Genomic DNA, 15,172 nt, shown 5'->3' with positions numbered 1-15,172 from the left:
TATATGAATTATATAATCACCTATACCTTCAAAATATACATTCTGTAAACAAACACATGGTAACAGCATGTGAAGACGAACTGACATATGTATGAATCATTGAGCAGATTCTGTACAGCCAGACAATGAAAACACTCTAATCAAATTTCCTCCGATAAGAAATAGAAATTAAATTTAAAAAAGAAACCTAAGTAAGGAGACATAAACTTCTGGGGGCTTGTCCCAGCACATTCCACTCTAATTTACAACCTCAGAACACTACCTCCAGGAAAAGTCTGTTGCCCTATGAACAAGAGATGAGAACGTAATAATGCTGCTGCCTTGTGGCTGTTTCCCACAACAGCAGCTTTAAACCCAGTGCTAATGGTTGCTTATATAGTCACAAGGACTGCAGGGCTGTAAATGACACACGCCCTCAAAAATGCCCTGGGGTAGGGAATAGGCAAGAAAATTCAACACATGAGAATTTTTTCAAGAAGTCAATCAGAGGAGGGAAGTTGTACTCACTCTTTTAAAAAAAAGGAAAAGAAAAAAAGGACATGCCTAAAGCTCAGTATAAGGAATTATTAGCCACATGCAAATTCAAAGTCAAAAAGGGTGCAGCTCACACCGGTCATGACCATCAGCAAAAAGTCTACAAACGATAAATGCTGAAGGGGTTTTAGAGAACTGTGTACTTTCTAGCTGCTGGTGGGATGTAAAGTGGTAACAGCACTAACGCAAACTGAATCGAGCTGCTTGAAGAGGTAAAAATTGAGCTACCATATGATGCGGCAGGGCACCTTTGGGCCTATAACCTAAGACCACCAGAATCGGAAAGACAGATGCAGGCAAATGTGCACTGAAACAATATTGAAATAGCCAAGACATGAAAGGAAAAAAAATGTCCATAAACAGATGAATGGACAAAGACGAAGTGGTAAATGTACCATATGGAATAGTAGCTTCGCGAAAAAAATGAACAATGCCATTTTTACGACTACAGTGGAGCCTAGAAATAATCATATAAGGTTAAGTAAGTCAAAAGGGTATGACAAATATCCTATGATATCATTTATACATGTTATCCTAAGATTGCTACCAATGAACATATTTCCACAGAAAAAGACACTCACAGACTTATCAAATAAACTAATGGTTAGCCAAAATGAAAGGTGGGAGGATGGGTAAATTAGGACTATGGGGTTAACATACATATACTAATGTTATGTTAAATGTATATAAACATATAACAGATAAACTATATTAATTATATAATCACCAATACCTTTAAAATATACATTCTGTAATCACATACATGGTAACAGGATCCGAAGATGAACAGACATATGTAGGAGTCTTTTAGCAGATTCTGTACAGCCAGACAATCAAAACACTCTAATCAAATTTACTCCGATAAGAAATAGAAATTAAATTTAATAAACAAACATAAGTAAGGAGACATAAACTTCTGGGGGCTTGTCCCAGCACATTCCACTCTAATTTACAACCTTGCAACACTACCTCCAGGAAGACTCTATTGCTGTAGTAACAAGAGTTGAGAACGTAATAATGCTGCCGCCTTGTGGCTGTTTCCCACAACAGCAGTTTTAAACCCAGTGCTAATGGTTGCTTAATAGTCACAACGACTGCAGGGGTCTAAATGACACATGCCCTCAAAAATTGCCCTGGGGTAGGGAATAGGCAAGAAAATTCAACACATGAGAAATTTTTCAAGAAGTCAATATGAAGAGGGAAGTTGTATTCACTCTTTAACAAAAAAAGGAAAAGAAGAAAAAGGATATGCCTAAAGCTCAGTATAAGGAATTATTAGCCACATGCGTATCCAACCTCCAAAAAGGTTTCAGCTCACACCAGTCAAATGGCCATCAGCAAAAATCTACAAACTATAAATGCTGAAGGGGTTTTAGAGAACTGTGTAACTCCTAGATGCTGGTGGGATATAAAGTGGTAACAGCACTAACAAAAACTGAATGGAGCTGCTTTACAAGGTAAAAATTGAGCTACCATATGATGCGAAAGGGTACCTTTTGAGCCTATAAACTAAGACCACCAGAATCAGAAAGACAGAGGCAGGCAAATGTGCACTGCAGCAATACTGAAATAGCCAAGACATGGAAGCAAAAAAAGGTCCATAAACAGATGAATGGACAAAGAAGAAGTGGTATATGGACAGAATGGAATGGTAGCCTTGGGAAAAAATGAACAATGCCGTTTTCAGGACTACAGTTGAGCCTGTAAATAGTCATATAACTTTAAGTAAGTAAGAAGGGTAAGACAAATATCCTATGATATCATTTATACATGTTATCCTAAGATTGCTACCAATGAACATATTTCCACAGAAAAAGACACTCACAGACTTATCAAATAAACTAATGGTTAGCCAAAATGAAAGGTGGGAGGATGGGTAAATTAGCACTATGGGGTTAACATACATATACTAATGTTATGTTAAATGTATATAAACATATAACAGATAAACTATATTAATCATATAATCACCAATACCTTTAAAATATACATTCTGTAATCTCATACATGGTAACAGGATCCGAAGATGAACAGACATATGTAGGAGTCTTTTAGCAGATTCTGTACAGCCAGACAATCAAAACACTCTAATCAAATTTACTCCGATAAGAAATAGAAATTAAATTTAATAAACAAACATAAGTAAGGAGACATAAACTTCTGGGGGCTTGTCCCAGCACATTCCACTCTAATTTACAACCTTGCAACACTACCTCCAGGAAGACTCTATTGCTGTAGCAACAAGAGTTGAGAACGTAATAATGCTGCCGCCTTGTGGCTGTTTCCCACAACAGCAGTTTTAAACCCAGTGCTAATGGTTGCTTAATAGTCACAACGACTGCAGGGGTCTAAATGACAAATGCCCTCAAAAATTGCCCTGGGGTAGGGAATAGGGAAGAAAATTCAACACATGAGAAATTTTTCAAGAAGTCAATATGAAGAGGGAAGTTGTATTCACTCTTTAACAAAAAAAGGAAAAGAAGAAAAAGGATATGCCTAAAGCTCAGTATAAGGAATTATTAGCCACATGCGTATCCAACCTCCAAAAAGGTTTCAGCTCACACCAGTCAAATGGCCATCAGCAAAAATCTACAAACTATAAATGCTGAAGGGGTTTTAGAGAACTGTGTAACTCCTAGATGCTGGTGGGATATAAAGTGGTAACAGCACTAACAAAAACTGAATGGAGCTGCTTTACAAGGTAAAAATTGAGCTACCATATGATGCGAAAGGGTACCTTTTGAGCCTATAAACTAAGACCACCAGAATGAGAAAGACAGAGGCAGGCAAATGTGCACTGCAGCAATACTAAAATAGCCAAGACATGGAAGCAAAAAAAGGTCCATCAACAGATGAATGGAAAAAGAAGAAGTGGTATATGGACAGAATGGAATAGTAGCCTCGGGAAAAATATGAACAATGCCGTTTTCAGGACTACAGTTGGGCCTAGAAATAATCATATAACGTTAAGTAAGTCAAAAGGGTATGAGAAATATCCTATGATATCATTTATACATGTTATCCTAAGATTGCTACCAATGAACACATTTCCACAGAAAAAAGACACAGACTTATCAAATAAACTAAAGGTTAGCCAAAATGAAAGGTGGGAAGATGGGTAAATTAGGACTATGGGGTTAACATACATATACTAATGTATGTTAAATGTATATAAACATATAACATATAAACTATATGAATTATATAATCACCAATACCTTCAAAATATACCTTGTGTAATCTCATACATGGTAACAGGATCCAAAGATGATCAGACATATGTGTGACTCATTGAGCAGATTCTGTACAGCCAGACAATCAAAACACTCGAATCAAATTTACTCCGATAAGAAATAGAATTTAAACTTAAAAAACAAACATAAGTAAGGAGACATAAACTTCTGGGGGCTTGTCCCAGCACATTCCACTCTAATTTACAACCTCGGAACACGACCTCCAGGAAGACTCTTTTGCACTACTAACAAGAGTTGAGAACGGAATAATGCTGCCGCCTTGTGGCTGTTTCCCACAACAGCAGCTCTAAACCCAGTGCTAATGGTTGCTTATATAGTCACAAGGACTGCAGGGCTGTAAATGACACACGCCCTCAAAAATGCCCTGGGGTAGGGAATAGGCAAGAAAATTCAACACATGAGAATTTTTTCAAGAAGTCAATAAGAGGAGGGAAGTTGTACTCACTCTTTAAAAAAAAAGGAAAAGAAAAAAAGGACATGCCTAAAGCTCAGTATAAGGAATTATTAGCCACATGCAAATTCAAAGTCAAAAAGGGTGCAGCTCACACCGGTCATGACCATCAGCAAAAAGTCTACAAACGATAAATGCTGAAGGGGTTTTAGAGAACTGTGTACTTTCTAGCTGCTGGTGGGATGTAAAGTGGTAACAGCACTAACGCAAACTGAATCGAGCTGCTTGAAGAGGTAAAAATTGAGCTACCATATGATGCGGCAGGGCACCTTTGGGCCTATAACCTAAGACCACCAGAATCGGAAAGACAGATGCAGGCAAATGTGCACTGAAACAATATTGAAATAGCCAAGACATGAAAGGAAAAAAAATGTCCATAAACAGATGAATGGACAAAGAAGAAGTGGTAAATGTACCATATGGAATAGTAGCTTCGCGAAAAAAATGAACAATGCCGTTTTTACGACTACAGTGGAGCCTAGAAATAATCATATAAGGTTAAGTAAGTCAAAAGGGTATGACAAATATCCTATGATATCATTTATACATGTTATCCTAAGATTGCTACCAATGAACATATTTCCACAGAAAAAGACACTCACAGACTTATCAAATAAACTAATGGTTAGCCAAAATGAAAGGTGGGAGGATGGGTAAATTAGGACTATGGGGTTAACATACATATACTAATGTTATGTTAAATGTATATAAACATATAACAGATAAACTATATTAATTATATAATCACCAATACCTTTAAAATATACATTCTGTAATCACATACATGGTAACAGGATCCGAAGATGAACAGACATATGTAGGAATCATTAAGCAGATTCTGTACAGCCAGACAATCAAAACACTCCAATCAAATTTACCCCGATAAGAAATAGAAATTATATTTAAAAAACAAACATAAGTAAGGAGACATAAACTTCTGCGGCCTGTCCCAGCACATTCCACTCTAATTTACAACCTCGGAACCCTACCTCCAGGAAGACTCTGTTGCCAAAGTCACAAGAGTTGAGAACGTAATAATGCTGCCGCCTTGTGGCTGTTTCCCACAAGAGCAGCTTTAAACCCAGTGCCAATGGTTGCTTATATAGTCACAAGGACTGCACGCTGTAAATGCCACAGGCCCTCAACAATGCCCTGGGGTAGGGAATAGGCAAGAAAATTCAACACATGAGAAGTTTTTCAAGAAATCAATCAGAGGAGGGAAGTTGTACTCACTCTTTAAAAAAAAAGGAAAAGAAAAAAAAGGACATGCGTAAAGCTCAGTATAAGGAATTATTAGCCACATGCAAATTCAAATTCAAAAAGGTTTCAGCTCACACCAGTCAGGACCATCAGCAAAAAGTCTACAAACTATAAATGCTGAAGGGGTTTTAGAGACCTGTGTACCTTCTAGCTGCTGCTGGGATTTAAAGTGGTAACAGCACTAACGCAAACTGAATGGAGCTGCTTGAAAAGGTAAAAATTGAGCTACCATATGATGCGGCAGGGCAACTTTTGGGCCTATAAACTAAGACCACCAGAATCAGAAAGACAGAGGCAGGCAAATGTGCACTGCAGCAATACTGAAATAGCCAAGACATGGAAGCAAAAAAAGGTCCATAAACAGATGAATGGGCAAAGAAGAAGTGGTATATGGACAGAATGGAATGGTAGCCTTGGGAAAAAATGAAGAATGCCGTTTTCAGGACTACAGTAGAGCCTATAAATATTCATATAACTTTAAGTAAGTAAAAAGGGTATGACAAATATCGTATGATATCATTTATACATGTTATCCTAAGATTGCTACCAATGAACATATTTCCACAGAAAAAGACACTCACAGACTTATCAAATAAACTAAAGGTTAGCCAAAATGAAAGGTGGGAAGATGGGTAAATTAGGACTATGGGGTTAACATACATATACTAATGTATGTTAAATGTATATAAACATATAACATATAAACTATATGAATTATATAATCACCTATACCTTCAAAATATACATTCTGTAAACAAACACATGGTAACAGCATGTGAAGACGAACTGACATATGTATGAATCATTGAGCAGATTCTGTACAGCCAGACAATGAAAACACTCTAATCAAATTTCCTCCGATAAGAAATAGAAATTAAATTTAAAAAAGAAACCTAAGTAAGGAGACATAAACTTCTGGGGGCTTGTCCCAGCACATTCCACTCTAATTTACAACCTCAGAACACTACCTCCAGGAAAAGTCTGTTGCCCTATTAACAAGAGATGAGAACGTAATAATGCTGCTGCCTTGTGGCTGTTTCCCACAACAGCAGCTTTAAACCCAGTGCTAATGGTTGCTTATATAGTCACAAGGACTGCAGGGCTGTAAATGACACACGCCCTCAAAAATGCCCTGGGGTAGGGAATAGGCAAGAAAATTCAACACATGAGAATTTTTTCAAGAAGTCAATAAGAGGAGGGAAGTTGTACTCACTCTTTAAAAAAAAAGGAAAAGAAAAAAAGGACATGCCTAAAGCTCAGTATAAGGAATTATTAGCCACATGCAAATTCAAAGTCAAAAAGGGTGCAGCTCACACCGGTCATGACCATCAGCAAAAAGTCTACAAACGATAAATGCTGAAGGGGTTTTAGAGAACTGTGTACTTTCTAGCTGCTGGTGGGATGTAAAGTGGTAACAGCACTAACGCAAACTGAATCGAGCTGCTTGAAGAGGTAAAAATTGAGCTACCATATGATGCGGCAGGGCACCTTTGGGCCTATAACCTAAGACCACCAGAATCGGAAAGACAGATGCAGGCAAATGTGCACTGAAACAATATTGAAATAGCCAAGACATGAAAGGAAAAAAAATGTCCATAAACAGATGAATGGACAAAGACGAAGTGGTAAATGTACCATATGGAATAGTAGCTTCGCGAAAAAAATGAACAATGCCGTTTTTACGACTACAGTGGAGCCTAGAAATAATCATATAAGGTTAAGTAAGTCAAAAGGGTATGACAAATATCCTATGATATCATTTATACATGTTATCCTAAGATTGCTACCAATGAACATATTTCCACAGAAAAAGACACTCACAGACTTATCAAATAAACTAATGGTTAGCCAAAATGAAAGGTGGGAGGATGGGTAAATTAGGACTATGGGGTTAACATACATATACTAATGTTATGTTAAATGTACATAAACATATAACAGATAAACTATATTAATTATATAATCACCAATACCTTTAAAATATACATTTTGTAATCACATACATGGTAACAGGATCCGAAGATGAACAGACATATGTAGGAGTCTTATAGCAGATTCTGTACAGCCAGACAATCAAAACACTCTAATCAAATTTACTCCGATAAGAAATAGAAATTAAATTTAATAAACAAACATAAGTAAGGAGACATAAACTTCTGGGGGCTTGTCCCAGCACATTCCACTCTAATTTACAACCTTGCAACACTACCTCCAGGAAGACTCTATTGCTGTAGTAACAAGAGTTGAGAACGTAATAATGCTGCCGCCTTGTGGCTGTTTCCCACAACAGCAGTTTTAAACCCAGTGCTAATGGTTGCTTAATAGTCACAACGACTGCAGGGGTCTAAATGACACATGCCCTCAAAAATTGCCCTGGGGTAGGGAATAGGCAAGAAAATTCAACACATGAGAAATTTTTCAAGAAGTCAATATGAAGAGGGAAGTTGTATTCACTCTTTAACAAAAAAAGGAAAAGAAGAAAAAGGATATGCCTAAAGCTCAGTATAAGGAATTATTAGCCACATGCGTATCCAACCTCCAAAAAGGTTTCAGCTCACACCAGTCAAATGGCCATCAGCAAAAATCTACAAACTATAAATGCTGAAGGGGTTTTAGAGAACTGTGTAACTCCTAGATGCTGGTGGGATATAAAGTGGTAACAGCACTAACAAAAACTGAATGGAGCTGCTTTACAAGGTAAAAATTGAGCTACCATATGATGCAAAAGGGTACCTTTTGAGCCTATAAACTAAGACCACCAGAATGAGAAAAACAGAGGCAGGCAAATGTGCACTGCAGCAATACTAAAATAGCCAAGACATGGAAGCAAAAAAAGGTCCATCAACAGATGAATGGAAAAAGAAGAAGTGGTATATGGACAGAATGGAATAATAGCCTCGGGAAAAATATGAACAATGCCGTTTTCAGGACTACAGGTGGGCCTAGAAATAATCATATAAAGTTAAGTAAGTCAAAAGGGTATGAGAAATATCCTATGATATCATTTATACATGTTATCCTAAGATTGCTACCAATGAACATATTTCCACAGAAAAAGACACTCACAGACTTATCAAATAAACTAATGGTTAGCCAAAATGAAAGGTGGGAGGATGGGTAAATTAGGACTATGGGGTTCACATACATATACTAATGTATGTTAAATGTATATAAACATATAACAGATAAACTTTATGAATTATATAATCACGAATACCTTTAAAATATACATTCTGTGATCACATACATGGTAACAGGATCCGAAGATGAACAGACATATGTAGGAATCTTTGAGTAGATTCTGTACAGCCAGACAATCAAAACACTCCAATCAAATTTGCTCCGATAAGAAATAGAAATTAAATTTAAAAAACAAACATAAAGAAGGAGACATAAACTTCTGGGGGCATGTTCAAGCACATTCCACTCTAATTTACAACCTCGGAACCCTACCTCCAGGAAGAGTCTGTTGCCAAAGTCACAAGAGTTGAGAACGTAATAATGCTGCCGCCTTGTGGCTGTTTCCCACAAGAGCAGCTTTAAACCCAGTGCCAATGGTTGCTTATATAGTCACAGGAATGCACTTTGTAAATGCCACAGGCCCTCAACAATGCCCTGGGGTAGGGAATAGGCAAGAAAATTCAACACATGAGAAGTTTTTCAAGAAATCAATCAGAGGAGGGAAGTTGTACTCACTCTTTAAAAAAAAGGAAAAGAAAAAAAAGGACATGCGTAAAGCTCAGTATAAGGAATTAGTAGCCACATGCAAATTCAAATTCAAAAAGGTTTCAGCTCACACCAGTCAGGACCATCAGCAAAAAGTCTACAAACTATAAATGCTGAAGGGGTTTTAGAGACCTGTGTACCTTCTAGCTGCTGCCTGGATTTAAAGTGGTAACAGCACTAACGCAAACTGAATGGAGCTGCTTGAAAAGGTGAAAATTGAGCTACCATATGATGCGGCAGGGCAACTTTTGGGCCTATAAACTAAGACCACCAGAATCAGAAAGACAGAGGCAGGCAAATGTGCACTGCAGCAATACTGAAATAGCCAAGATATGGAAGCAAAAAAAGGTCCATAAACAGATGAATGGGCAAAGAAGAAGTGGTATATGGACAGAATGGAATGGTAGCCTTGGGAAAAAATGAAGAATGCCGTTTTCAGGACTACAGTAGAGCCTATAAATATTCATATAACTTTAAGTAAGTAAAAAGGGTATGACAAATATCGTATGATATCATTTATACATGTTATCCTAAGATTGCTACCAATGAACATATTTCCACAGAAAAAGACACTCACAGACTTATCAAATAAACTAAAGGTTAGCCAAAATGAAAGGTGGGAAGATGGGTAAATTAGGACTATGGGGTTAACATACATATACTAATGTATGTTAAATGTATATAAACATATAACATATAAACTATATGAATTATATAATCACCTATACCTTCAAAATATACATTCTGTAAACAAACACATGGTAACAGCATCTGAAGACGAACTGACATATGTATGAATCATTGAGCAGATTCTGTACAGCCAGACAATGAAAACACTCTAATCAAATTTCCTCCGATAAGAAATAGAAATTAAATTTGAAAAAGAAACCTAAGTAAGGAGACATAAACTTCTGGGGGCTTGTCCCAGCACATTCCACTCTAATTTACAACCTCAGAACACTACCTCCAGGAAAAGTCTGTTGCCCTATTAACAAGAGATGAGAACGTAATAATGCTGCTGCCTTGTGGCTGTTTCCCACAACAGCAGCTTTAAACCCAGTGCTAATGGTTGCTTATATAGTCACAAGGACTGCAGGGCTGTAAATGACACACGCCCTCAAAAATGCCCTGGGGTAGGGAATAGGCAAGAAAATTCAACACATGAGAATTTTTTCAAGAAGTCAATCAGAGGAGGGAAGTTGTACTCTTTAAAAAAAAAGGAAAAGAAAAAAAGGACATGCCTAAAGCTCAGTATAAGGAATTATTAGCCACATGCAAATTCAAAGTCAAAAAGGGTGCAGCTCACACCGGTCATGACCATCAGCAAAAAGTCTACAAACGATAAATGCTGAAGGGGTTTTAGAGAACTGTGTACTTTCTAGCTGCTGGTGGGATGTAAAGTGGTAACAGCACTAACGCAAACTGAATCGAGCTGCTTGAAGAGGTAAAAATTGAGCTACCATATGATGCGGCAGGGCACCTTTGGGCCTATAACCTAAGACCACCAGAATCGGAAAGACAGATGCAGGCAAATGTGCACTGAAACAATATTGAAATAGCCAAGACATGGAAGGAAAAAAAATGTCCATAAACAGATGAATGGACAAAGAAGAAGTGGTAAATGTACCATATGGAATAGTAGCTTCGCGAAAAAAATGAACAATGCCGTTTTTACGACTACAGTGGAGCCTAGAAATAATCATATAAGGTTAAGTAAGTCAAAAGGGTATGACAAATATCCTATGATATCATTTATACATGTTATCCTAAGATTGCTACCAATGAACATATTTCCACAGAAAAAGACACTCACAGACTTATCAAATAAACTAATGGTTAGCCAAAATGAAAGGTGGGAGGATGGGTAAATTAGGACTATGGGGTTCACATACATATACTAATGTATGTTAAATGTATATAAACATATAACAGATAAACTTTATGAATTATATAATCACGAATACCTTTAAAATATACATTCTGTGATCACATACATGGTAACAGGATCCGAAGATGAACAGACATATGTAGGAATCATGAAGCAGATTCTGTACAGCCAGACAATCAAAACACTCCAATCAAATTTACCCCGATAAGAAATAGAAATTATATTTAAAAAACAAACATAAGTAAGGAGACATAAACTTCTGGGGGCATGTTCAAGCACATTCCACTCTAATTTACAACCTCGGAACCCTACCTCCAGGAAGACTCTGTTGCCAAAGTCACAAGAGTTGAGAACGTAATAATGCTGCTGCCTTGTGGCTGTTTCCCACAAGAGCAACTTTAAACCCAGTGCCAATGGTTGCTTATATAGTCACAAGGACTGCAGGGCTGTAAATGACACAGGCCCTCAAAACATCCCCTGGCATAGGGAATAGGCAAGAAAATTCAAGACATGAGAAATTTTTCAAGAAATCAATAAGAGGAGGGAAGTTGTACTCACTCTTTAAAAAAAAGGAAAAGAATAAAAAGGACATGCGTAAAGCTCAGTATAAGGAATTATTAGCCACATGCAAATTCAAATTCAAAAAGGTTTCAGCTCACACCAGTCAGGACCATCAGCAAAAAGTCTACAAACTATAAATGCTGAAGGGGTTTTAGAGAACTGTGTACCTTCTAGCTGCTGGTGGGATTTAAAGTGGTAACAGCACTAACGCAAACTGAATGGAGCTGCTTGAAAAGGTAAAAATTGAGCTATCATATGATGCGGCAGGGCAACTTTTGGGCCTATAAGACAACCAGAATCAGAAAGACAGAGGCAGGCAAATGTGCACTGCAGCAATACTGAAATAGCCAAGACATGGAAGCAAAAAAAGGTCCATAAACAGATGAATGGACAAAGAAGAAGTGGTATATGGACAGAATGGAATGGTAGCCGTGGGAAAAAATGAACAATGCCGTTTTCAGGACTACAGTTGAGCCTGTAAATAGTCATATAACTTTAAGTAAGTAAAAAGGGTAAGACAAATATCTTATGATATCATTTATACATGTTATCCTAAGATTGCTACCAATGAACATATTTCCACAGAAAAAGACACTCACAGACTTATCAAATAAACTAATGGTTAGCCAAAATGAAAGGTGGGAGGATGGGTAAATTAGGACTATGGGGTTAACATACATATACTAATGTATGTTAAATGTATATAAACATATAACAGATAAACTATATGTATTATATAATCACCAAGACCTTTAAAATATACATTTTGTAATCACATACATGGTAACAGGATCCGAAGATGAACAGACATATGCATGAATCATTGAGCAGATTCTGTACAGCCAGACAATCAAAACACTCTAATCAAATTTACTCCGATAAGAAATAGAATTTAAACTTAAAAAACAAACATAAGTAAGGAGACATAAACTTCTGGGGGCTTGTCCCAGCACATTCCACTCTAATTTACAACCTCGGAACACGACCTCCAGGAAGACTCTGTTGCACTACTAACAAGAGTTGAGAACGTAATAATGCTGCCGCCTTGTGGCTGTTTCCCACAACAGCAGCTTTAAACCCAGTGCTAATGGTTGCTTATATAGTCACAAGGACTGAAGGGCTGTAAATGACACACGCCCTCAAAAATGCCCTGGGGTAGGGAATAGGCAAGAAAATTCAACACATGAGAATTTTTTCAAGAAGTCAATAAGAGGAGGGAAGTTGTACTCTTTAAAAAAAAAGGAAAAGAAAAAAAGGACATGCCTAAAGCTCAGTATAAGGAATTATTAGCCACATGCAAATTCAAAGTCAAAAAGGGTGCAGCTCACACCGGTCATGACCATCAGCAAAAAGTCTACAAACGATAAATGCTGAAGGGGTTTTAGAGAACTGTGTACTTTCTAGCTGCTGGTGGGATGTAAAGTGGTAACAGCACTAACGCAAACTGAATCGAGCTGCTTGAAGAGGTAAAAATTGAGCTACCATATGATGCGGCAGGGCACCTTTGGGCCTATAACCTAAGACCACCAGAATCGGAAAGACAGATGCAGGCAAATGTGCACTGAAACAACATTGAAATAGCCAAGACATGGAAGGAAAAAAAATGTCCATAAACAGATGAATGGACAAAGAAGAAGTGGTAAATGTACCATATGGAATAGTAGCTTCGCGAAAAAAATGAACAATGCCGTTTTTACGACTACAGTGGAGCCTAGAAATAATCATATAAGGTTAAGTAAGTCAAAAGGGTATGACAAATATCCTATGATATCATTTGTACATGTTATCCTAAGATTGCTACCAATGAACATATTTCCACAGAAAAAGACACTCACAGACTTATCAAATAAACTAATGGTTAGCCAAAATGAAAGGTGGGAGGATGGGTAAATTAGGACTATGGGGTTAACATACATATACTAATGTTATGTTAAATGTATATAAACATATAACAGATAAACTATATTAATTATATAATCACCAATACCTTTAAAATATACATTCTGTAATCACATACATGGTAACAGGATCCGAAGATGAACAGACATATGTAGGAGTCTTTTAGCAGATTCTGTACAGCCAGACAATCAAAACACTCTAATCAAATTTACTCCGATAAGAAATAGAAATTAAATTTAATAAACAAACATAAGTAAGGAGACATAAACTTCTGGGGGCTTGTCCCAGCACATTCCACTCTAATTTACAACCTTGGAACACTACCTCCAGGAAGACTCTATTGCTGTAGTAACAAGAGTTGAGAACGTAATAATGCTGCCGCCTTGTGGCTGTTTCCCACAACAGCAGTTTTAAACCCAGTGCTAATGGTTGCTTAATAGTCACAACGACTGCAGGGGTCTAAATGACAAATGCCCTCAAAAATTGCCCTGGGGTAGGGAATAGGCAAGAAAATTCAACACATGAGAAATTTTTCAAGAAGTCAATATGAAGAGGGAAGTTGTATTCACTCTTTAACAAAAAAAGGAAAAGAAGAAAAAGGATATGCCTAAAGCTCAGTATAAGGAATTATTAGCCACATGCGTATCCAACCTCCAAAAAGGTTTCAGCTCACACCAGTCAAATGGCCATCAGCAAAAATCTACAAACTATAAATGCTGAAGGGGTTTTAGAGAACTGTGTAACTCCTAGATGCTGGTGGGATATAAAGTGGTAACAGCACTAACAAAAACTGAATGGAGCTGCTTTACAAGGTAAAAATTGAGCTACCATATGATGCGAAAGGGTACCTTTTGAGCCTATAAACTAAGACCACCAGAATGAGAAAAACAGAGGCAGGCAAATGTGCACTGCAGCAATATTAAAATAGCCAAGACATGGAAGCAAAAAAAGGTCCATCAACAGATGAATGGAAAAAGAAGAAGTGGTATATGGACAGAATGGAATAGTAGCCTCGGGAAAAATATGAACAATGCCGTTTTCAGGACTACAGTTGGGCCTAGAAATAATCATATAACGTTAAGTAAGTCAAAAGGGTATGAGAAATATCCTATGATATCATTTATACATGTTATCCTAAGATTGCTACCAATGAACACATTTCCACAGAAAAAAGACACAGACTTATCAAATAAACTAAAGGTTAGCCAAAATGAAAGGTGGGAAGATGGGTAAATTAGGACTATGGGGTTAACATACATATACTAATGTATGTTAAATGTATATAAACATATAACATATAAACTATATGAATTATATAATCACCAATACCTTCAAAATATACCTTGTGTAATCTCATACATGGTAACAGGATCCAAAGATGATCAGACATATGTGTGACTCATTGAGCAGATTCTGTACAGCCAGACAATCAAAACACTCGAATCAAATTTACTCCGATAAGAAATAGAATTTAAACTTAAAAAACAAACATAAGTAAGGAGACATAAACTTCTGGGGGCTTGTCCCAGCACATTCCACTCTAATTTACAACCTCGGAACACGACCTCCAGGAAGACTCTTTTGCACTACTAACAAGAG

The sequence above is a fragment of the Balaenoptera ricei genome, chromosome 1, assembly GCF_028023285.1.
Source record: "Balaenoptera ricei isolate mBalRic1 chromosome 1, mBalRic1.hap2, whole genome shotgun sequence".
Lineage (NCBI taxonomy): Eukaryota > Metazoa > Chordata > Mammalia > Artiodactyla > Balaenopteridae > Balaenoptera > Balaenoptera ricei.
The sequence above is the reverse complement of the archived record's forward strand: the minus strand, read 5'-3'. Positions refer to the sequence as shown.